Source organism: Ranitomeya imitator, chromosome 8 (assembly GCF_032444005.1).
Source record: "Ranitomeya imitator isolate aRanImi1 chromosome 8, aRanImi1.pri, whole genome shotgun sequence".
Lineage (NCBI taxonomy): Eukaryota > Metazoa > Chordata > Amphibia > Anura > Dendrobatidae > Ranitomeya > Ranitomeya imitator.
This window is the reverse complement of record NC_091289.1, coordinates 63,515,515-63,540,226: the sequence shown is the minus strand read 5'-3', so window position 1 is coordinate 63,540,226 and position 24,712 is coordinate 63,515,515.

Here is a 24,712-nt window from a genome sequence, read left to right as displayed (position 1 = left end):
TAAAAATTAGCAAAGCCCAAGAACTTCTGTAGACTCTTAAGAGATGTAGGCTGCGTCCAGTCACAAATAGCCTGAACCTTGACGGGATCAATCTCAATAGTAGAAGGGGAAAAAATATACCCCAAAAAAGAAATCTTCTGGACTCCAAAGAGACATTTAGAACCCTTTACAAACAAAGAATTGGCCCGCAGGACCTGAAACACCTTCCTGACCTGCTGAACATGAGACTCCCAGTCATCAGAAAAAAACAAAACATCATCCAATTACACGATAATAAATTTATCCAGATATTCACGGAAAATATCGTGCATAAAAGACTGGAAGACAGAAGGAGCATTAGAAAGTCCAAAAGGCATCACCAAATACTCAAAATGGCCCTCAGGTGTATTAAATGCGGTTTTCCACTCATCACCCTGCCTTATCCGCACAAGATTATACGCACCCCGAAGATCAATCTTAGTGAACCATTTAGCCCCCTTAATGCGAGCGAACAAATCAGTCAACAATGGCAAAGGATACTGATATTTGACTGTAATCTTTTTCAAAAGACGATAATCTATGCAAGGCCTCAAGGAACCATCTTTTTTGGCCACAAAAAAAAAACCTGCTCCCAAAGGGGACGAAGATGGACGGATATGTCCCTTTTCCAAGGACTCCTTAACATAACTCCGTATAGCAGTATGCTCTGGCACTGACAGATTGAACAAACGACCTTTAGGGAATTTACTGCCAGGAATCAAATCTATAGCACAATCGCAATCCCTGTGAGGAGGAAGTGAACTGAGCTTAGGCTCCTCAAAAACCTCCCGATAATCAGACAAAAATACCGGAACCTCAGAAGGAGTAGATGAAGCGATAGAAATCGGAGATGCATCATCATGAACCCCCTGACATCCCCAGCTTAACACAGACATTGTTTTCCAGTCCAGGACTGGGTTATGAGTATGTAGCCATGGCAGACCAAGCACTAAGACATCATGTAAATTATACAGTACCAGGAAGCCAATCACCTCCTGATGAACGGGAGTCATACGCATGGTCACTTGTGTCCAGTACTGAGGTTTATTCATAGCCAAAGGTGTAGAGTCAATTCCTTTCAAAGGAATAGGAACTTCCAGAGGTTCCAGACTAAACCCACAGCGATTGGCAAATGACCAATCCATAAGACTCAGGGCAGCGCCTGAATCCACATAGGCATCGACGGAAATGGATGATAATGAACAAATCAGCGTCACAGACAGAATGAACTTAGACTGTAAAGTACCAATGGCAACAGACTTATCAACCTTTTTTTGTGCGTTTAGAGCATGCTGATATAACATGAGCTGAATCACCACAATAAAAACACAATCCATTTTTCCACCTATAATTTTGCCGTTCACTTCTGGACTGAATTCTATCACATTGCATTATCTCAGGTGCCTGTTCAGAAGACACCGCCAAATGGTGCACAGGTTTGCGCTCCCGTAAACGCCGATCAATCTGAATAGCCATAGTCATGGACTCATTCAGACCTGTAGGCGCCGGGAACCCCACCATAACATCTTTAATGGCCTCAGAAAGGCCATCTCTGAATTTTGCAGCCAGAGCGCACTCATTCCACTGAGTAAGCACCGACCATTTCCGAAATTTCTGACAATATATTTCTGCTTCATCTTGCCCCTGAGAGAGAGCCAATAAAGCTCTTTCAGCCTGAATCTCTAGGTTAGGTTCCTCATAGAGCAAACCCAATGCCAGAAAAAACGCATCCACATTGAACAACGCAGGATCCCCTGGTGCCAATGCAAATGCCCAATTCTGAGGGTCACCCCGCAGGAAAGATATAACAATCTTAACCTGCTGAGCAGGGTCTCCAGAGGAGCGAGATTTCAAGGAAAGAAACAACTTGCAATTGTTCCTAAAATTCAGAAAACTAGATCTATCTCCAGAAAAAAAACTCTGGGATAGGAATTCTAGGTTCAGACATAGGCGTATGTACAACAAAATCTTGTATATTTTGAACCTTAGCAGCAAGATTATTCAGGCTGGAAGCCAAACTCTGGACGTCCATGATAAACAGCTGAAGTCAGAGCCATTCAAGGATTAAGAGGAGGAAAGAAGCAGCCAAGCTGCAATTAAGGCTAGGCAGCAAACACTGAGGAGGGGAAAAAAAAAAAAACTTCCTCAGACTACTTTTCCTCCTACTTCAGCCAAAATGATGACCAATTTTTTATTGGCCGGCTATACTGTTATGATCCCAATGGCAGGGTATCACAAAAGGACAAGCACAAAAACAAAACAAGCTCTAGGGTGATGGAACCTGAGCTGACCGCGATCTTGAACCTAAACTCACAACTAGCAGTAGCCGGGGAACGTGCCTACGATGATTCCTAGACGTCTCGCGCCAGCCGAAGGATTAACTTCCCCTATTAGAAGAAACACAGACCTCACTTGCCTCCAGAGAAACACCCCACAGAAATAGCAGCCCCCCACATGTAATAACGGTGAAAAGAGAGGAAAGCACATACGTAGTTATGAAAATAGAATCAGCAAAAATGAGGCCCGCTAAAGCTAGATAGCAGAGGATACAAAAGTGAACTGCGCGGTCAGCGAAAAACCCTTCAAAAAAACCATCCTGAAATTACTTGAACTCATGTGCCAACTCATGGAACATGAGGAGTAATTTCAGCCCACTAGAGCAACCAGCAGCAAGGAATCACATATCTGCAAGCTGGACTGAAACAAAAATAAAACAAAGAAGTAAGACAGGCAATTAACAGTAAAAAGAAAGCATTTGCACTACTAAAGCAGGATGGCACCATTGAAGCTCTAAAAAACTATAGGGAGAAAAATACGGTACTTTATCTAAAAAACTAATTAAAGCTGCCAAAAAGGAAACAGAGAAGCACATTGCTAAGGAGAGTAAAACTAATCCCAAACTATATCAATAGTAAAAAAAAAAAAGGGGCAAAAAACAACGCTTTATTATCATACCGCCGAACAAACAGTGGAATAACACACGATCAAAAAGACGGATATAAATAACCATGGTACCGCTGAAAGCGTCATCTTGTCCCGCAAAAAACGAGCCACCATACAGCAACATCAGCAAAAAAATAAAACAGTTATAGTCCTCAGAATAAAGCGATGCAAAAATAATTATTTTTTCTATAAAATAGTTTTTATAGTATAAAAGCGCCAAAACATAAAAAAAGATATAAATGAGGTGTCGCTGTAATCGTACTGACCCGAAGAATAAAACTGCTTTATCAATTTTACCAAACGCGGAACGGTATAAACGCCTCCCCCAAAAGAAATTCATGAATAGCTGGTTTTTGGTCATTCTGCCTCACAAAAATCAGAATAAAAAGCGATCAAAAAATGTCACGTGCCGGAAAATGTTACCAATAAAAACGTCAACTTGTCCCGCAAAAAAAAAGACCTCACATGACTCTGTGGACTCAAATATGGAAAAATTATAGCTCTCAAAATGTGGTAACGCAAAAAATATTTTTTGCAATAAAAAGCGTCTTTCAGTGTGTGACGGCTGCCAATCATAAAAATCCGCTAAAAAACCCGCTATAAAAGTAAATCAAACCCCCCTTCATCACCCCCTTAGTTAGGGAAAAATTAAAAAATTAAAAAAATGTATTTATTTCCATTTTCCCATTAGGGTTAGGGCTAGGGTTAGGGCTAGGGTTAGGGCTAGGGTTAGGGCTAGGGTTAGGGCTAGGGTTAGGGCTAGGGTTAGGGCTATGGTTAGGGTTGGGGCTAGGGTTAGGGCTAGGGTTAAGGCTACAGTTAGGGTTAAGGCTATAGTTAGGGTTGGGGCTGAAGTTAGGGTTTGGATTACATTTGCGGTTGGGAATAGGGTTGGGATTAGGATTAGGGGTGTGTCTGGGTTAGAGGTGTGGTTAGGGTTACCATTGGGATTAGGGTTAGGGGTGTGTTTGGATTAGGGTTTCAGTTATAATTGGGGGGTTTCCACTATTTAGACACATCAGGGGCTCTCCAAACGCGACATGGCGTCCGATCTCAATTCCAGCTAATTCTGCATTGAAAAAGTAAAACAGTGCTCCTTCCCTTCCGAGCTCTCCCGTGTGCCCAAACAGGGGTTTACCCCAACATATGGGGTATCAGCGTACTCAGGACAAATTGGACAACAACTTTTGGGGTCCAATATCTCCTGTTACCCTTGGGAAAATACAAAACTGGGGGCTAAAAAATAATTTTTGTGGGAAAAAAAAGGATTTTTTATTTTCACGGCTCTGCGTTATAAACTGTAGTGAAACACTTGGGGGCTCAAAGTTCTTAGAACACATCTAGATAAGTTCGTGGGGGGGTCTAGTTTCCAATATGGGGGGTTTCTACTGTTTAGGTATATTAGGGGCTCTGCAAACGCAATATCACGCCTGCAGACCATTCCATCTAAGTCTGCATTCCAAATGGCGCTCCTTCCCTTCCGAGCCCTCCCATGCGCCCAAACGGTGGTTCCCCCCAACATATGGGGTATCAGCGCACTCAGGACAAAATGGACAACAACTTTTGTGGTCCAATTTCTCCTTTCACCCTCGAGAAAATACAAAACTGGGGGCTAAAAAATAATTTTGAGGGGAAATTTTTTTTTTTATTTTCACGGCTCTGCATTATAAACTGTAGTGAAATACTTGGGGGCTTAAAGTTCTCACAACACATCTAGATAAGTTCATTGGGGGGTCTATTTTGCAATATGGGGTCACTTGTGGGGGGTTTCTACTGTTTAGGTACATTAGGGTCTCTGCAAACACAATGTGATGCCTGCAGACCATTCCATCTAAGTCTGTATTCCAAATGGCGCTCCTTCCCTTCCGAGCCCTCCCATGCGCCCAAACGCTGGTTCCCCCCACATAAAGGGTATCAGCGCACTCAGGACAAATTGCACAACAACTTTTGGGGTACAATTTCTACTGTTACCCTCAGAAAAATAAAAAACTGGGGGCTAAAAAATAATTTTTGTGGGAAAAAATTTCTGTTTTATTTTTACGGCTCTGCATTATAAACTTCTGTGAAGCTCTTGGTGGGTCAAAGTGCTCACCACACATCTAGATAAGTTCCTTAGGGGGTCTACTTTTCAAAATGGTGTCACTTATGGGGGGTTTCAATGTTTAGGCACATCAGTGGCTCTCCAAACGCAACATGGCGTCCCATCTCAATCCCTGTCAATTTTGCATTGAAAAGTCAAACGGCGCTCCTTCCCTTCCGAGCTCTCCCATGCGCCCAAACAGTGGTTTACCCCCATATATGGGGTATCAGCGTACTCAGGACATATTGTACAACAACTTGTTTGTTCCAATTTCTTCTCTTACCATTGGGAAAATAAAAAATTGGGGGCGAAAAGATCATTTTTGTGAAAAAAAAATGATTTTTTATTTTTACGGCTCTGCATTATAAACTTCTGTGAAGCCCTTGGTGGGTCAAAGCGCTCACCACACATCTAGATAAGTTTCTTAGGGGGTCTACTTTCCAAAATGGGGTCACTTGTGGGAGGTTTCAATGTTTAGGCACATCAGTGGCTCTCCAAACGCAACATGGCGTCCCATCTCAATTCCTGTCAATTTTGCATTGAAAGGTCAAACGGCGCTCCTTCCCTTCCGAGCTCTCCCATGCGCCCAAACAGTGGTTTACCCCCACATATGGGGTATCAGAGTACTCAGGACAAATTGTGCAACAACTTTTGTCATCCACTTTCTTCTCTTACCATTGGGAAAATAAAAAATTGGGGGCGAAAAGATAATTTTTGTGAAAAAAATTATTTTTTATTTTTACGGTTCTGAATTATAAACTTCTGTGAAGCACTTGGTGGGTCAAAGTGCTCACCACACCTCTAGATAAGTTCCTTAGGGGGTCTACGTTCCAAAATGGTGTCACTTGTGGGGGGTTTCAATGTTTAGGCACATCAGTGGCTCTCCAAACGCAACATGGCGTCCCATCTAGATTCCAGTCAATTTTGCATTGAAAAGTCAAATGGCGCTCCTTCCCTTCCGAGCTCTGCCATACGCCCAAACTGTGGTTAACCCCCACATATGGGGTATCGGCGTACTCAGGACAAATTGTACAACAACGTTTGGGGTCCATTTTCACCTGTAACCCTTGGTAAAATAAAACAAATTGGAGCTGAAATAAATTTTTTGTGAAAAAAAGTTAAATGTTAATTTTTATTTAAATATTCCAAAAATTCCTGTGAAACACCTGAAGGGTTAATAAACTTCTTGAATGTGGTTTTGAGAACCTTGAGGGGTGCAGTTTTTAGAATGGTGTCACACTTGGGTATTTTCTATAAAATAGACCCCTCAAAATGACTTCAAATGAGATGTGGTCCCTAAAATAAAATGGTGTTGTAAAAATGAGAAATTGCTGGTCAACTTTTAACCCTTATAACTCCCTAACAAAAAAAAATTTTGGTTCCAAAATTGTGCTGATGTAAAGTAGACATGTGGGAAATGTTACTTATTAAGTATTTTGTGTGACATATCTCTGTGATTTAATTGCATAAAAATTCAAATTTGGAAAATTGCGAAATTTTCAAAATTTTCGCCAAATTTCCATTTTTTTCACAAATAAACGCAGGTAATATCAAAGAAATTTTACCACTATCATGAAGTACAATATGTCACGAGAAAACAATGTCAGAATCACCGGGATCCGTTGAAGCGTTCCAGAGTTATAACCTCATAAAAGGACAGTGGTCAGAATTGTAAAAATTGGCCCGGTCCATAATGTACAAACCACCCTTGGGGGTAAAGGGGTTAATGGTCACCAATCTAACCCAAGAAGAGGTGCAAAACCAGCTAAATAAGATTAAAATAGATAAATCTCCGGGTCCGGATGGCATACACCCACGAGTACTAAGAGAACTAAATAATGTAATAGATAAACCATTATTTCTTATTTTTAGGGACTCTATAGCGACGGGGTCTGTTCCCCAGGACTGGCGCATAGCAAATGTGGTGCCAATATTCAAAAAGGGCTCTAAAAGTGAACCTGGAAATTATAGGCCAGTAAGTCTAACCTCTATTGTTGGTAAAATATTTTATAGGGTTTCTGAGGGATGTTATTCTGGATTATCTCAATGAGAATAAATTTTAACTCCATATCAGCATGGGTTTATGAGCTCCTGTCAAACCAATCTAATCAGTTTTTATGAGGTAAACTATAGGCTGGACCACGGTGAGTCATTGGACGTGGTATATCTCGATTTTTCCAAAGCGTTTGATAACGTGCCGCACAAGAGGTTGGTACACAAAATGAGAATGCTTGGTCTGGGGGAAAATGTGTGTAAATGGGTTAGTAACTGGCTTATTGATAGAAAGCAGAGGGTGGTTATAAATGGTATAGTCTCTAACTGGGTCATTGTGACCAGTGGGGTACCGCAGGGGTGGGTATTGGGACCTGTTCTCTTCAACATATTCATTAATGATCTGGTAGAAGGTTTACACAGTAAAATATCGATATTTGCAGATGATACAAAACTATGTAAAGCAGTTAATACAAGAGAAGATAGTATTCTGCTACAGATGGATCTGGATAAGTTGGAAACTTGGGCTGAAAGGTGGCAGATGAGGTTTAACAATGATAAATGTAAGGTTATACACATTGGAAGAAGGAATCAATATCACCATTACACAGTGAACGGGAAACCACTGGGTAAATCTTACAGGGAGAAGGACTTGGGGATCCTAGTTAATGATAAACTTACCTGGAGCAGCCAGTGCCAGGCAGCAGCTGCCAAGGCAAACAGGATCATGGGGTGCATTAAAAGAGGTCTGGATACACATGATGAGAGCATTATACTGCCTCTGTACAAATCCCAAGTTAGACCGCACATGGAGTACTGTGTCCAGTTTTGGGCACCGGTGCTCAGGAAGGATATAATGGAACTAGAGAGAGTACAAAGGAGGGCAACAAAATTAATAAAGGGGATGGGAGAACTACAATACCCAGATAGATTAGCGAAATTAGGAATATTTAGTCTAGAAAAAAGACGACTGAGGGGCGATCTAATAACCATGTATAAGTATATAAGGGGACAATACAAATATCTCGCTGAGGATCTGTTTATACCAAGGAAGGTGACGGGCACAAGGGGGCATTCTTCCTAGAGCAGAACAATATTGTATCATACAATTAGGTTCTGTAGAAGGACGTAGATCTGGGGATTTATTATTATGGAATATAGGCTGAACTGGATGGACAAATGTCTTTTTTCGGCCTTACTATGTTACTATGTTACTATGTTACTATGTCTTTACTATGATCTGTTTATATCAAGGAAGGTGACGGGCACAAGGGGGCATTCTTTGCGTCTGGAGGAGAGAAGGTTTTTCCACCAACATAGAAGAGGATTCTTTACTGTTGGGCAGTGAGAATCTGGAATTGCTTGCCTGAGGAGGTGGTGATGGCGAACTCAGTCGAGGGGTTCAAAAGAGGCCTGGATGTCTTCCTGGAGCAGAACAATATTGTATCATACAATTATTAGGTTCTGTAGAAGGATGTAGATCTGGGGATTTATTATGATGCAATATAGGCTGAACTGGATGGACAAATGTCTTTTTTCGGCCTTACTAACTATGTTACTATGTAATTATTTGCAACTTACTAAAAACCAAATATATTCCCATCTCACTTACCGTATATACTCGAGTATAAGCCGACCCGAGTATAAGCCGAGACCCCTATTTTTGCCACAAAAAACTGGGAAAACTTAATGACTCGAGCATAAGCCTAGGGTGGAAAATGCAGCAGCTACCGATAAATGTCAAAAATAAAAATAGATACCAATAAAAGTAAAATTAATTGAGACATCAGTAGGTTGTGTTTTTGAATATCCATATTGAATCAGGAGCATATAATGCTCCATATAATGCTCCATACAGTTCATGATGGGCCCCATATAATGCTCCATGCAAAATACACCCCATATAATGCTCCATAAAGTTTATGATGGGCCCCATAGGATGCTCTATATTAAAATATGCCCCATATAATGCTGCACAAATGTTGTTTATGACCCCATAAGGTGCTCCATAGAGACATTTGCCCCATACCATACAATGCTGCACAAATGCTGATTATGACCCCATAAGGTGCTCCATAGACACATCTAAAAAAAAAATCACATTCTCACCTCTCGTCGCTATATTCACCTGTCCTCCATTCCACCGCTGGGCGCCGCTGTGTCTTCCCCGTCCTCCGCACTAACTGTTCAGGCAGAGAGCAGCGCCCACACTAATCAAGCAATCGCGCTCTCTGACCTGAGCATCACTGCAGAGGACGCAGAAGACACAGCGGCGCCGATGGTGGAACGGGGAACAGGTGAATATCGCGCACTGCCCCCGCCAAACTCACCTACTCCTGGCACGGTCCCTGGTTCTCCAGGCGCCAGCAGCTTCATCCTGTCTTGAGCGGTCACATGGTACCGCTCATTACAGTAATTAACCCCTTAAGCCCCGAGGGTGGTTTGCACGTTAATGACCGGGCCAATTTTTACAATTCTGACCACTGTCCCTTTATGAGGTTATAACTCTGGAACGCTTCAACGGATCTTGGCGATTCTGACATTGTTTTCTCGTGAGATATTGTACTTCATGTTAGTGGTAAAATTTATTCGATATAACTTGCGTTTATTTGAGAAAAAAACGGAAATTTGGCAAAAATTTTGAAAATTTTGCAATTTTCCAAATTTGAATTTTTATGCCCTTAAATCACAGAGATATGTCATGCAAAATACTTAATAAGTAACATTTCCCACATGTCTACTTTACATGACCAAAATTTTTTTTGTTAGGGAGTTATAAGGGTTAAAAGTTGACCAGCAATTTCTCATTTTTACAACACCATTTTTTTTTTAGGGACCACATCTCATTTGAAGTCATTTTGAGGGGTCTATATGATAGAAAATACCCAAGTGTGACACCATTCTAAAAACTGCACCCCTCAAGGTGCTCAAAACCACATTCAAGAAGTGTATTAACCCTTCAGGTGTTTTACAGGAATTTTTGGAATGTTTAAATAAAAATGAACATTTAACTTTTTTTCACACAAAATGTATTTCAGCTCCAATTTGTTTTATTTTACCAAGGGTAACAGGAGAAAATGGACCCCCAAAGTTGTTGTACAATTTGTCCTGAGTACGATGATACCCCATATGTGGGGGTAAACCACTGTTTGGGCGAATGGCAGAGCTCGGAAGGAAAGGAGCGCCATTTGACTTTTCAATGCAAAATTGACTGGAATTGAGATGGGACGCCATGTTGCGTTTGGAGAGCCCCTGATGTGCCTAAACATTGAAACCCCACAAGTGACAACATTTTGGAAAGTAGACCCCTTAAGGAACTTATCTAGATGTGTGGTGAGCACGTTGACCCACCAAGTGCTTCATAGAAGTTTATAATGCAGAGCCGTAAAAATAAAAAATCATATTTTTTCACAAAAATGATCTTTTTGCCCCTAATTTTTTATTTTCCCAAGGGTAAGAGAAGAAATTAGACCACAAAAGTTGTTGTGCAATTTGTCCTGAGTACGCTGATACCCAATATGTGGGTGTAAACCATTGTTTGGGCGCATGGCAGAGCTCGGAAGGGAAGGAGCGCCATTTGACTTTTCAATGCAAAATTGACTGGAATTGAGATGGGACGCCATGTTGCGTTTGGAGAGCCCCTGATGTGCCTAAACATTGAAACCCCCCACAAGTGACACCATTTTGGAAAGTAGACCGCTTAAGGAACTTATCTAGATGTGTTATGAGCACTTTGACCCAACAAGTGCTTCATAGAAGTTTATAATGCAGAGCCGTAAAATTAAAAAATCATATTTTTTCACAAAAATGATATTTTTGCCCCCAATTTTTTATTTTCCCAAGGGTAAGAGAAGAAATTAGACCACAAAAATTGTTGTGCAATTTGTCCTGAGTACGCTAATACCCCATACGTGAGTGTAAACCATTGTTTGGGCGCATGGCAGAGCTCGGAAGGGAAGGAGCGCCATTTGACTTTTCAATGCAAAATTGACTGGAATTGAGATGGGACGCCATGTTGCGTTTGGAGAGCCCTTGATGTGCCTAAACATTGAAACCCCCCACAAGTGACACCATTTTGGAAAGTAGACCGCTTAAGGAACTTATCTAGATGTGTTATGAGCACTTTAACCCAACAAGTGCTTCATAGAAGTTTATAATGCAGAGACGTAAAAATAAAAAATCATATTTTTTCACAAAAATGATCTTTTTGCCCCCAATTTTTTATTTTCCCAAGGGTAAGAGAAGAAATTAGACCACAAAAATTGTTGTGCAATTTGTCCTGAGTACGCTAATACCCCATACGTGAGTGTAAACCATTGTTTGGGCGCATGGCAGAGCTCGGAAGGGAAGGAGCGCCATTTGACTTTTCAATGCAAAATTGACTGGAATTGAGAAGGGACACCATGTTGCGTTTGGAGAGCCCCTGATGTGCCTAAACATTGAAACCGCCCACAAGTGACACCATTTTGGAAAGTAGACCCCTTAGAGAACTTATCTAGATGTGTGGTGAGCACTTTGACCCAACAAGTGCTTCACAGAAGTTTATAGTGTAGAGCCGTAAAAATAAAAAATCATATTTTTTCACAAAAATTATATTTTTGCCCCCAATTTTTTATTTTCCCAAGGGTAAGAGAAGAAATTAGACCACAAAAGTTGTTGTGCAATTTGTTCTGAGTATGCTGATGCCCAATATGTGGGTGTAAACCATTGTTTGGGCGCATGGCAGAGCTCAGAAGGGAAGGAGCGCCATTTGACTTTTCAATGCAAAATTGACTGGAATTAAGATGGGACGCCATGTTGCATTTGGAGAGCCCCTGATGTGCCCAAACATTAAAACCCCCCACAAGTGACACCATTTTGGAAAGTAGACCCCCTAAGGAACTTATCTAGATGTGTTTTGAGAGCTTTGAAGCCCCAAGTGTTTCACTACAGTTTATAACGCAGAGCCGTGAAAATAAAAATTCTTTTTTTTTCACAAAAATGATTTTTTAGTCCCCAGTTTTGTATTTTCACAAGGGTAACAGGATAAATTGGACCCCAAAAGTTGTTGTCCAATTTGTCCTGAGTACGCTTATACCCCATATGTGGGGGGGAACCACTGTTTGGGCGCATGGCAGAGCTCGGAAGGGAAGGAGCGCCATTTGGAAAGCAGACTTAGATGGATTGGTCTGCAGGCCTCACATTGCATTTGCAGAGCCCCTGATGTACCCAAACAGTAGAAACCCCCCACAAGTGACCCCATATTGGAAACTAGGCCCCCCAAGGAACTTATCTAAATGTGTTGTGAAAACTTTGAATCCCCAAGTGTTTCACTGCAGTTTACAACGCAGAGCCGTGAAAATAAAAAAATCTTATTTTTCCCACAAAAATTATTTTTAGCCCCCTAAATTTTTATTTTCCCAAGGATAACAAGATAACTTGGACCCCAAAAGTTGTTGTCCTATTTGTCCCGAGTACGCTGATACCCCATATCTTGGGGTAAACCCCTGTTTGGGCGCACCGGAGAGCTTGGAAGGGAAGGAGCACTGAATGACCAAAAACCAGCTATTCAGGAATTTCTTTTGGGGGAGGCGTTTATACCGTTCCGCGTTTGGTAAAACTGATAAAGCAGTTTTATTCGTCGGGTCAGTACGATTACAGCGATATCTCATTTATATAATTTTTTTTATGTTTTGGCGCTTTTATACGATAAAAGCTACTTTATAGAAAAAATAATTATTTTGGCATCGCTTTATTCTGAGGACTATAACTTTTTTTTTTGCTTATGATGCTGTGTGGTGGCTCGTTTTTTGCGGGACAAGATAACGTTTTCAGCGGTACCATGGTTATTTATATCCGTCTTTTTGATCGTGTGTTATTCCACTCTATGTTTGGTGGTATGATAATAAAGGGTTGTTTTTTGGCTCGTTTTTTTTTTCTTACGGTGTTCACTGAAGGGGCTAACTAGTGGGACAGTTTTATAGGTTGGGTCGCTACGGACGCGGTGATACTAAATATGTGTACTTTTATTGTTTTTTTTTTTTAGATAAAGAAATGTATTTATGGGAATAATAAATATATTTTTTTTTATTTAGGAATTTTTTTTTTTTTTTTTACACATGTGGAATTTTTTTTTTTACTTTTTTACTTTGTCCCAGGGGGGGACATGACAGATCGCTGATCTGACAGTTTGCATAGCACTCTGTAAGATCGGCGATCTCACTCACATCGCTGCAGGCTTAGCCTGGCTTACCAGCGCCTGTAGTCGACCCGGAAGTACTCCCTGCAGGACCCGGATGCAGCCATTTTGGATCCGGGGACTGCAGGGAGAAGACGCTCGGTACAAGGTGAGTACATCACCTTGTACCGATCGTCTCAGGGAAGCACGCAGGGAGCCCCCTCCCTGCGCGATACTTCCCTGTACCGTCGGCACACCGCGATCATGTTTGATCGCGGTGTGCCGGGGGTTAATGTGCCGGGAGCGGTCCGTGACCAGTCCTGGCACATAGTGCCGGATGTCAGCTGCGATAGGCTTTGCTAATTTCTATTGCCGTTTCGTTGCCAACTTTTCCAGTGTGGTTAAGCCCCTTACTGATTTGACGAAGAAAGGCGCTGATGTGACGAATTGGTCCTCTGAGGCTGTTGAGGCCTTTCAGGAGCTTAAATGCCGATTTCCTTCTGCCCCTGTGTTGCGTCAACCGGATGTTTCTCTTCCTTTTCAGGTTGAGGTTGACGCTTCTGAGATTGGGGCAGGGGCCGTTTTGTCTCAGAGGGAGTCTGATGGTTCTTTGATGAAACCGTGTGCTTTTTTTTCCAGAAAGTTTTCGCCTGCGGAACGCAATTATGATGTCGGCAATCGGGAGTTGTTGGCTATGAAGTGGGCGTTTGAGGAGTGGCGACATTGGCTTGAGGGAGATAAACACCGTGCTGTGGTCCTGACCGATCATAAGAATCTGATTTACCTCGAGTCGGCCAAGCGGCTGAATCCTAGACAGGCTCGATGGTCCCTGTTTTTCTCCCATTTTGATTTTGTGGTCTCGTATCTTTCGGGATCTAAGAATGTTAAGGCTGATGCCCTCTCTAGGAGTTTTTCGCCTGATTCTCCTGGAGTCCTTGAGCCGGTTGGCATTCTTAAAGAGGGGGTGATTCTTTCTGCTATCTCCCCTGATTTGCGGCGGGTGCTTCAGGAATTTCAGGCTGATAGGCCTGACCGCTGTCCAGTGGGGAAGCTGTTTGTTCCTGATAGATGGACAAGTAAGGTAATTTTTGAGGTTCATTGTTCAGTGTTGGCTGGGCATCCTGGGATTTTTGGTACCAGAGATTTGGTTGCTAGGTCCTTTTGGTGGCCTTCCTTGTCGCGCGATGTGCGTGCTTTTGTGCAGTCCTGTGGGACTTGCACCCAGGCCAAGCCTTGCTGTTCCCACGCTACTGGGCTGCCTTTGCCTTTGCCGGTCCCTGAGAGGCCCTGGTTGCATATTTCCATGGATTTTATTTTGGATCTTCCTGTTTCCCAGAAGATGTCTGTTATCTGGGTTGTTTGTGACAGGTTCTCTAAAATGGTCCATCTGGTACCTTTGCCTAAGTTGCCTTCCTCCTCAGATCTGGTTCCATTATTTTTTCAGCATGTGGTTCGTTTGCATGGCATTCCGGAGAATATTGTGTCTGACAGAGGTTCTCAGTTTGTCTCTAGATTTTGGCGGGCCTTTTGTGCTAGGATGGGCATTGATTTGTCTTTTTCTTCAGCGTTTCATCCTCAGACTAATGGCCAAACTGAGCGAACTAATCAGACCTTGGAGACCTATTTGAGATGCTTTGTGTCTGCTGATCAGGATGATTGGGTGTCTTTCTTGCCGTTGGCCGAGTTTGCCCTTAATAATCGGGCTAGTTCGGCTACTTTGGTTTCACCTTTCTTTTGTAATTTTGGTTTTCATCCTCGTTTTTCTTCTGGGCAGGTTGAGCCTTCTGATTGTCCTGGTGTTGATTCTGTGGTGGACAGGCTGCAGCAGATTTGGACTCATGTGGTGGACAATTTGACGTTGTCTCAGGAAAGGGCTCAATGTTTTGCTAACCGCCGTCGGTGTGTTGGTCCCCGACTTCGTGTGGGGGATTTGGTTTGGTTGTCTTCTCGTCATGTTCCTATGAAGGTTTCTTCTCCTAAGTTTAAGCCTCGGTTTACTGGTCCTTATAAAATTTCTGAAATTATTAATCCGGTGTCTTTTCGTTTGGCTCTTCCTGCCTCTTTTGCCATTCATAATGTTTTCCATAGATCTTTGTTGCGGAGATATGTGGTGCCCGTTGTTCCCTTGGTTGACCCTCCTGCCCCGGTGTTGGTTGAGGGAGAGTTGGGATATGAGGTTGAGAAGATTTTGGATTCTCGTTTTTCGAGGCGGAGGCTTCAGTATCTTGTCAAGTGGAAGGGTTATGGCCAGGAGGATAATTCTTGGGTTGTTGCCTCCGATGTCCATGCCACCGATTTGGTTCGTGCTTTTCACTTGGCTCGTCCTGATCGGCCTGGGGGCTCTGATGAGGGTTCGGTGACCCCTCCTCAAGTGGGGGGTTACTGTTGTGAATTCCGCTCTTGGGCTCCCTCCGGTCGTTGTAAGTGGCACTTTTGTGAGTTCTGCTCTTGGGCTCCCTCTTGTGGTTTCTAGTGGTATGGCTGCTCCTTGGAGTTAGCTGTCATCAGCTGCCTCCACTTATCGTCTCTTCTGCTCGGCTATTTAAGTCTGGCTCTATCTTCAGCCAGTGCCACTTGTAAATGGTTCCTGGTTGGATTCACATCTCTTTGGAGTTCCCTGTTATCCTGACTAGGGTTGAGCGAAACGGGTCGAACATTTTCAAAAGTCGCCGACTTTTGGCTAAGTCGGGGTTTCATGAAACCCGATCCGACCCCTGTGCGGGGTCGGCCATGCGGTACGCGACTTTCGCGCCAAAGTCGCGTTTCAATGACGCGAAAAGCGCCATTTCTCAGCCAATGAAGGTAAACGCAGAGTGTGGGCAGCGTGATGACATAGGTCCTGGTCCCCACCATCTTTGAGAAGGGCATTGCAGTGATTGGCTTGCTGTCTGCGACGTCACAGGGGCTATAAAGAGGCGTTCCCGCCGACCGCCATCTTACTGCTGCTGATCTGAGCTTAGGGAGAGGTTGCTGCCGCTTTGTCAGAAGCAGGGATAGCGTTAGGCAGGGTCCATTAACCACAAAACCGCTTGTGCTGCAGCGATTTGCACTGTCCAACACCACCCTCGGTGTGCAGGGACAGTGGAAGTTTTTTTTTTTTTTTTCCCCCTCAGCGCTGTAGCTCATTGGGCTGCCCTAGAAGGCTCCCTGATAGCTGCATTGCTGTGTGTACGCCGCTGTGCAAACCAACTGCTTTTTTCAAAGCACAAATCCTCTTGTTCCTTCCTTTCTGCACAGCTATCTTTTTTGTTTGTCCACACTTTTTATTTGATTTGTGCATCAGTCCACTCCTTATTGCTGCCTGCCATACCTGGCTGAGATTACTGCAGGCAGGGAGATAGTAATTGTAGGACATTCCCTGTTTTTTTTTTTTTTTGGTGGGAGATTAAGATTGGCAATTTGGCATTTCTGCTAGAGTGCCATCCCTGTGTGTGCCATCTCTCTCACATAGTGGGCCATAGAAAGCCTTTTCATTTTTCTGTATTTTTTTTTGTGGGGTGTATAAATTCTCCCTGATAAAAATACAGTGGGAGATTAATATTAGCCTTTGGGCTTGTGTGCCAGTCCTGAGTGTGCCATCTCTCTCACAAATAGTGGGCCATAGAAAGCCTATTTTATTTTTTTTTGGGTTTTATAAATTTTCCCTGAAAAAAGGGAGATTAATATTGGCCTCTGGGCTTGTGTGCCAGTTGTGAGCGTGCCATCTGTGCCAGCCCTGAGCGTGCCATCTCTCTCACAAATAGTGGGCCATAGAAAGCCTATTTAATTTTTTTTTTTGGTTTTATAAATTCTCCCTGAAAAAAAGGGAGATTAATATTGGCCTCTGGGCTTGTGTGCCAGTTGTGAGCGTGCCATCTGTGCCAGTCCTGAGCGTGCCATCTCTCTCACAAATAGTGGGCCATAGAAAGCCTATTTAATTTTTTTTTTGGTTTTATAAATTTTCCCTGAAAAAAGGGAGATTAATATTGGCCTCTGGGCTTGTGTGCCAGTTGTGAGCGTGCCATCTGTGCCAGTTGTGAGCGTGCCATCTCTCTCACAAATAGTGGGCCATAGAAAGCCTATTTAATTTTTTTTTTGGTTTTATAAATTTTCCCTGAAAAAAGGGAGATTAATATTGGCCTCTGGGCTTGTGTGCCAGTTGTGAGCGTGCCATCTGTGCCAGTCCTGACCGTGCCATCTCTCTCACAAATAGTGGGCCATAGAAAGCCTATTTAATTTTTTTTTTGGTTTTATAAATTCTCCCTGAAAAAAAGGGAGATTAATATTGGCCTCTGGGCTTGTGTGCCAGTTGTGAGCGTGCCATCTGTGCCAGTCCTGAGCGTGCCATCTCTCTCACAAATAGTGGGCCATAGAAAGCCTATTTAAATATTTTTTTGGTTTTATAAATTCTCCCAGAAAAAAAGGGAGATTAATATTGGCCTCTGGGCTTCTGTGCCAGTCCTGAGCGTGCCATCTGTGCCAGTCCTGAGCGTCCCATCTCTCTCACAAATAGTGGGCCATAGAAAGCCTATTTTTTTTTTTTTGGGGTTTTAGAAATTCTCCCTGAAAAAAAAAGGGAGATTAATATTGCCCTTTGGGCTTGTGTGCCAGTACTAAGCGTGCCATCTCTCTCTCTCTCTCTCTCAGTCAGTGGGCCATAGAACGCCTATTTTTGGTTTTATTTGTTTTCTAAATTCTCCCTGAAAAAATCATTTTATTTTATTTGGTTTCTAAATTCTTCCTGATAAAATCATATTTTTTTTATTATTTTTTTTTCTAAAGTCTCCCTGAAAAAAACAAAACAAAAAAAAAAACAAACAAAAAAAACAGTGGGGGATTAATATTGGCCTTTCTGCTTGTGTGCCAGTCTTGACTCCTGTGTGCGTCATCTCTCACTCAGTGGGCCATAGAACGCCTATTTTTTGTTTTATTAGTTTTATAAATTCTCCCTGAAAAAATCATTTTATTTTATTTGGTTTCTAAATTCTTCCTGATAAAATCATATTTTTTTTATTATTTTTTTTTCTAAAGTCTCCCTGAAAAAAAAAAAAAAAAAAAAAAAAAACCCCCCCAAAAAATGGGAGATTAATATTGGCCTTTCTGCTTGTGTGCCAGTCTTGACTCCTGGGTGTGCCATCTCTCTCTCTCTCTCTCTCTCTCTCTCTCTCTCTCTCCAATTGTGGTCCATAGAAAGCCTATATTTTTTTTCCTTGATTTGGGTTCCAAAATCTACCAGAGAAAATAACTCCATCAATCATTGGTAGAAAAATATTGGCCTCTGGGCTTGTGTGCCACTCCTGATTCCTGTGTGCGTCATCTCTCACTCAGTGGCCCATAGAAAGCATATAGTTTGTTACATTTGTTTTCTAAATTCTCCCTGCAAAAATCTATTTTTTTTTTTTTTTGGGGTTTCTAAAGTGTTCCTGAAAAAAATAAAAATAAAAAAAAAATAATAGTGTGACATTAATATTAACATTTGTGCTTCAGTGACAGTCCTGCGTGTGGGGCATCTCTCTAATTTGCAGCCACCAAAAACAGAGTGTGTAACATTGGGCCTGATTTTCGCTGTGGTCTCACCAACCTGTAAAGGGGTAGCTAAATCATACTGAAGTTATAGCTCACCGTGTAAGTTGTGTGACTGCAACAAATAACGTTAGTTTGGTTACGTTTTTAAAACAATGAGGAAGTCTAGTGGAAGAGGTCGTGGCCGGGGGCGTTCATTGTCAGCTGGTAATGAGGGTAGTGGTAGTGGTGGAGCATCAGGTGGTCGTGGGGAAAAAAATATTGCACCTAAGTCTGGAGCTGTGGAGCCAGGTTCGTCGTCCGGCTACACAAGGCCTCGAACGCTCCCTTTTCTGGGATTAGGAAAACCGCTTTTAAAGCCGGAGCAGCAAGAGCAAGTTTTGGCTTATCTTGCTGACTCAGCCTCTAGCTCTTTTGCCTCCTCTCGTGAAACTGGTAAAAGTAAAAGCAGCGCGTCGTTAGTGGATGTTCACGGTCAGGGACAAGTCACTTCCTTGTCCTCTTCAGCAAAAACAACAACAGAGAAGAATGCAGCAGGCGACACAACGGGTTACTCCATGGAGCTCTTTACACATACCGTCCCTGGCTTAGAAAGTGAAGCAGTTAACAGTCCATGCCCATTACAAGTTGAATCTGACATGGAGTGCACTGACGCACAGCCACAGCCAGACTACTATGCTGGTCCTTTGACTCAGACCACAACATTGCCCTCGCAGGGTGCTGATCAAGAATCAGACCCTGATGAGACTATGTTGCCCCATCACGAACGCTATACCACCAAACGACACGGTGACACAGACGAAGTTGCGCAGGAGGTACAAGAAGAGTTATTAGATGACCCAGTTCTTGACCCCGATTGGCAGCCATTGGGGAAACAGGGTGCAGGCGGCAGCAGTTCTGAAGCAGAGGAGGAGGAGGGGCCGCAGCAGGCATCAACATCGCCACAGGTTCCATCTGCCGGGCCCGTATCTTGCCCAAAACGCGTGGCAAAGCCAAAACCTGGTGGAGGACAGCGTGGCCATCCGGTTAAAGCTCAGTCTGCAATGCCTGAAAAGGTATCCGATGCTAGAAAGAGTGCAGTCTGGCATTTTTTTAAACAACATCCAATTGATCAGCGCAAAGTCATCTGTCAAAAATGTTCTACTTCCTTAAGCAGAGGTCAGAATCTGAAAAGTCTCAATACTAGTTGCATGCATAGACATTTAACCACCATGCATTTGAAAGCTTGGACTAACTACCAAACGTCCCTTAAGGTTGTTGCACCCTCGGCCAATGAAGCTAGTCATCAACGCAACATCCCTTCCGGCAGTGTAGGACCACCATTTAGCGCACCACCTGCTGTATCTGTGCAGGTATCTTTGCCAGGCCAAAGCAGTCAGGGTCAGGGAATCACCAGTTTCGTAGTAGGAAACACTGCATCTAGGGCACCGGCGGCAACAATACCATCTCCCACCGTCTCTCAGTCTGCCATGTCCACCGGCACCCCCGCTAGTTCCACGATCTCCAGCTCTCCAGTCCAGCTCACCCTACATGAGACTATGGTTAGAAAAAGGAAATACTTAGCCTCGCATCCGCGTACACAGGGTTTGAACGCCCACATAGCTAGACTAATCTCGTTAGAGATGATGCCCTACCGGTTAGTTGAAAGCGAAGCTTTCAAAGACCTGATGGACTACGCTGTACCACGCTACGAGCTACCCAGTCGACACTTTTTTTCCAGAAAAGCCATCCCAGCCCTCCACCAGCATGTTAAAGAGCGCATCGTCCATGCACTCAGGCAATCTGTGAGCACAAAGGTGCACCTGACAACAGATGCATGGACCAGTAGGCATGGCCAGGGACGTTACGTGTCCATCACGGCACACTGGGTAAATGTGGTGGATTCAGGGTCCACAGGGGACAGCAAGTTTGGGACAGTTCTGCCTAGCCCACGGTCTAGTAAACAGTTGTCTGTAGCCGTTCGCACCCCCTCCTCCTCCTCCTCCTCCTCGTCCTCCTGCAGAAGCAAGAGCTCGTCCACAGACCGCAGTCGCACAAACACTCCATCCGCACCTGCCACTGTTGCACACCAGGTCTCCCATTATGGGGCAGCTACTGGCAAACGTCAGCAGGCTGTATTGGCTATGAAGTGTTTGGGCGACAATAGACACACCGCGGAAGTTCTGTCCGAGTTCTTGCAGCAAGAAACGCAGTCGTGGCTGGGCACTGTAGATCTTGAGGCAGGCAAGGTAGTGAGTGATAACGGAAGGAATTTCATGGCTGCCATCTCCCTTTCCCAACTGAAACACATTCCTTGCCTGGCTCACACCTTAAACCTGGTGGTGCAGTGCTTCCTGAAAAGTTATCCGGGGTTATCCGACCTGCTCCTCAAAGTGCGTGGACTTTGCGCACATATCCGCCGTTCGCCTGTACACTCCAGCCGTATGCAGACCTATCAGCGTTCTTTGAACCTTCCCCAGCATCGCCTAATCATAGACGTTGCAACAAGGTGGAACTCAACACTGCACATGCTTCAGAGACTGTGCGAACAGAGGCGGGCTGTTATGTTTTTGTGGGAGGATACACATACACGGGCAGGCAGTAGGATGGCAGACATGGAGTTGTCAGGTGTGCAGTGGTCGAAGATTCAAGACATGTGTCAAGTCCTTCAGTGTTTTGAGGAATGCACACGGCTGGTTAGTGCAGACAACGCCATAATAAGCATGAGCATCCCCCTAATGCGTCTGCTGATGCAAAGTTTGACGCACATAAAGGATCAGGCGTCTGCACCAGAGGAAGAGGAAAGCCTTGATGACAGTCAGCGATTGTCTGGTCAGGGCAGTGTACATGACGAGGTACCGGGCGAAGAGGAGGTGGAGGATGAGGAGGATGATGGGGATGAGTATATTTTTAATGAGGAAGCTTTCCCGGGGGCACGGGAAATTGGTGGCGTGGCAAGGCCGGGTTCTGGTTTTTTGAGGGACACAAGTGACGTAGATTTGCCTGCAACTGCCCCTCAACCAAGCACAACCGCAGATTTGACAACGGGAACTTTGGCCCACATGGCGGATTATGCCTTGCGTATCCTCAAAAGGGACACACGCATTACAAAAATGATGAACGATGACGATTACTGGTTGGCCTGCCTCCTTGATCCTCGCTATAAAGGCAAATTGCAAAATATTATGCCACATGAGAACTTGGAACTAATATTAGCAACAAAACAATCAACTCTTGTTGACCGTTTGCTTCTGGCATTCCCTGCACACAGCGCCCGTGATCGTTCTCACACGAGCTCCAGGGGCCAGCAGACCAGAGGTGTTAGAGGGGCAGAAATCAGAAGTGGCGTTGGCCAGAGGGGTTTTCTGACCAGGTTGTGGAGTGATTTTTCTATGACCGCAGACAGGACAGGTACTGCAGCATCAATTCAAAGTGACAGGAGACAACATTTGTCCAGTATGGTTACAAACTATTTTTCATCCCTTATCGACGTTCTCCCTCAACCGTCATTCCCATTTGATTACTGGGCATCCAAATTAGACACCTGGCCAGAATTGGCAGAATATGCATTGCAGGAGCTTGCTTGCCCGGCAGCTAGTGTCCTATCAGAAAGAGTATTCAGTGCTGCAGGTTCAATACTAACAGAAAAAAGGACTCGTCTGGCTACCCAAAATGTAGATGATCTAACCTTCATTAAAATGAACCACAACTGGATTTCAAAATCTTTTGCCCCACCCTGCCCGGCTGACACCTAGCTTTCCTATGAAAAGGTCTTGCCTGTGGACTATTCTGAATGACTTTTCCAATCTCGTAATTTTCTTCACCTGATTGTCCAGCATACGACATGTTTCCACCTCACGAAATGGCCAAACTCCCCACACGGGGCCGTGCTATCGCCACTTTGCGCTTGGACCCTTGAGAGTGCTGTTTGTCTGAAGAGGTGGGTGTGGCCGCTTTTGGTCGACGGCACTGCCACTGGGTCCCTCATAGTACAATAAAGTGTCTCTGGCGGTGGTGGTGCGCACCCAACGTCAGACACACCGTTGTAATATGAGGGGCCCTGTGCCTGTACCGCCGGCCACAAGACAGTTCCCCCCCCCAGCTCAAACAGTGCTCTACCACTAGCAAAATTATCTCTCACAGCTTCACCAATGTGTAGTCTAGGCGCTGACATCCTTCAATGCCTGGCACTGACAATACCATTGTTTTGACATTTTTGTTATGTTAGGCCTTCGAAGCCTGTCTGCGGTCCCTTCTTTCTACAACTACTACACTGACCAGGCCACTGCTGGCCGTGTTACCCTGGAACCAATTTAAAAGTGCCTACAGTCAGCCCAATTTTGTTATGTTAGGCCTTCGAAGACTGTCTGCCGTCACTCCTTCCACTAGACTTCCACTGACCATACACTGCTGCCCATGTACCCCTGGAACCAATTTAAAAGTGCCTACAGCCAGCCCAATTTTGTTATGTTAGGCCTTCGAAGCCTGTCTGCGGTCACTCCTTCCACTAGACTTCCACTGACCAGACCACTGCTGCCCGTGTACCCCTGCAACCAATTTAAAAGTGCCTACAGCCAGCCCAAGTTTGTTATGTTAGGCCTTCGAAACCTGTCTGCGGTCACTCCTTCCACTAGACTTCCACTGACCAGACCACTGCTGCCCGTGTACCCCTGGAACCAATTTAAAAGTGCCTACAGCCAGCCCAAGTTTGTTATGTTAGGCCTTCGAAGCCTGTCTGCGGTGACTCCTTCCACTAGACTTCCACAGACCAGACCACTGCTGCCCGTGTACCCCTGGAACCAATTTAAAAGTGCCTACAGCCAGCCCAAGTTTGTTATGTTAGGCCTTGGAAGCCTGTCTGCAGTCACTCCTTCCACTAAACTTCCACTGACCAGACCACTGCTGCCCGTGTACCCCTGGAACCAATTTAAAAGTGCCTACAGCCAGCCCAAGTTTGTTATGTTAGGCCTTGGAAGCCTGTCTGCAGTCACTCCTTCCACTAAACTTCCACTGACCAGACCACTGCTGCCCGTGTACCCCTGGAACCAATTTAAAAGTGCCTACAGCCAGCCCAAGTTTGTTATGTTAGGCCTTCGAAGCCTGTCTGCGGTCACTCCTTCCACTAGACTTCCACAGACCAGACCACTGCTGCCCGTGTACCCCTGGAACCAATTTAAAAGTGCCTACAGCCAGCCCAAGTTTGTTATGTTAGGCCTTGGAAGCCTGTCTGCGGTCACTCCTTCCACTAGACTTCCACTGACCAGACCACTGCTGCCCGTGTACCCCTGGAACCAATTTAAAAGTGCCTACAGCCAGCCCAAGTTTGTTATGTTAGGCCTTGGAAGCCTGTCTGCGGTCACTCCTTCCACTAGACTTCCACTGACCAGACCACTGCTGCCCGTGTACCCCTGGAACCAATTTAAAAGTGCCTACAGCCAGCCCAAGTTTGTTATGTTAGGCCTTCGAAGCCTGTCTGCGTCCCGTTCTTTCAACTACAACTACACTGACCAGGCCACTGATGGCCGTGTTCCCCTGGAACCAATTTTAACTTGCCTACAGCCAGCCCTATGTTATTATGTTAGGCCTTCGAAGCCTGTCTGCGTCCCGTTCTTTCAACTACAACTACACTGACCAGGCCACTGATGGCCGTGTTCCCCTGGAACCAATTTTAACTTGCCTACAGCCAGCCCAATGTTAGGCCTTTGATGCCTGTCTGCCGTCACTCCTTCCACTAGGCCTCCACTGACCTGTCTATTGCTGCCCGTGTACCCCTTGAACCAACATCATTAAATATAAAAAAAATTAATTTGATTATAAAAAATAAGATCGTGTTGAGATCTCAAATGCAGACATTTTAACAATCAAAACAAACACACAACAAATATCTGGAACTGTACTACAAAGGTCCAACAGCTACAATTTCTTTCTCCTGCAAGAAGTTAACTGAAAGTTTTTTGGAGTTGTTAACACAGATATGGCATCCACCGAGTGTTGTCCTGTCGCGTCTCCTTTAAATTATTTCCAATAAGATGTTAAACTAT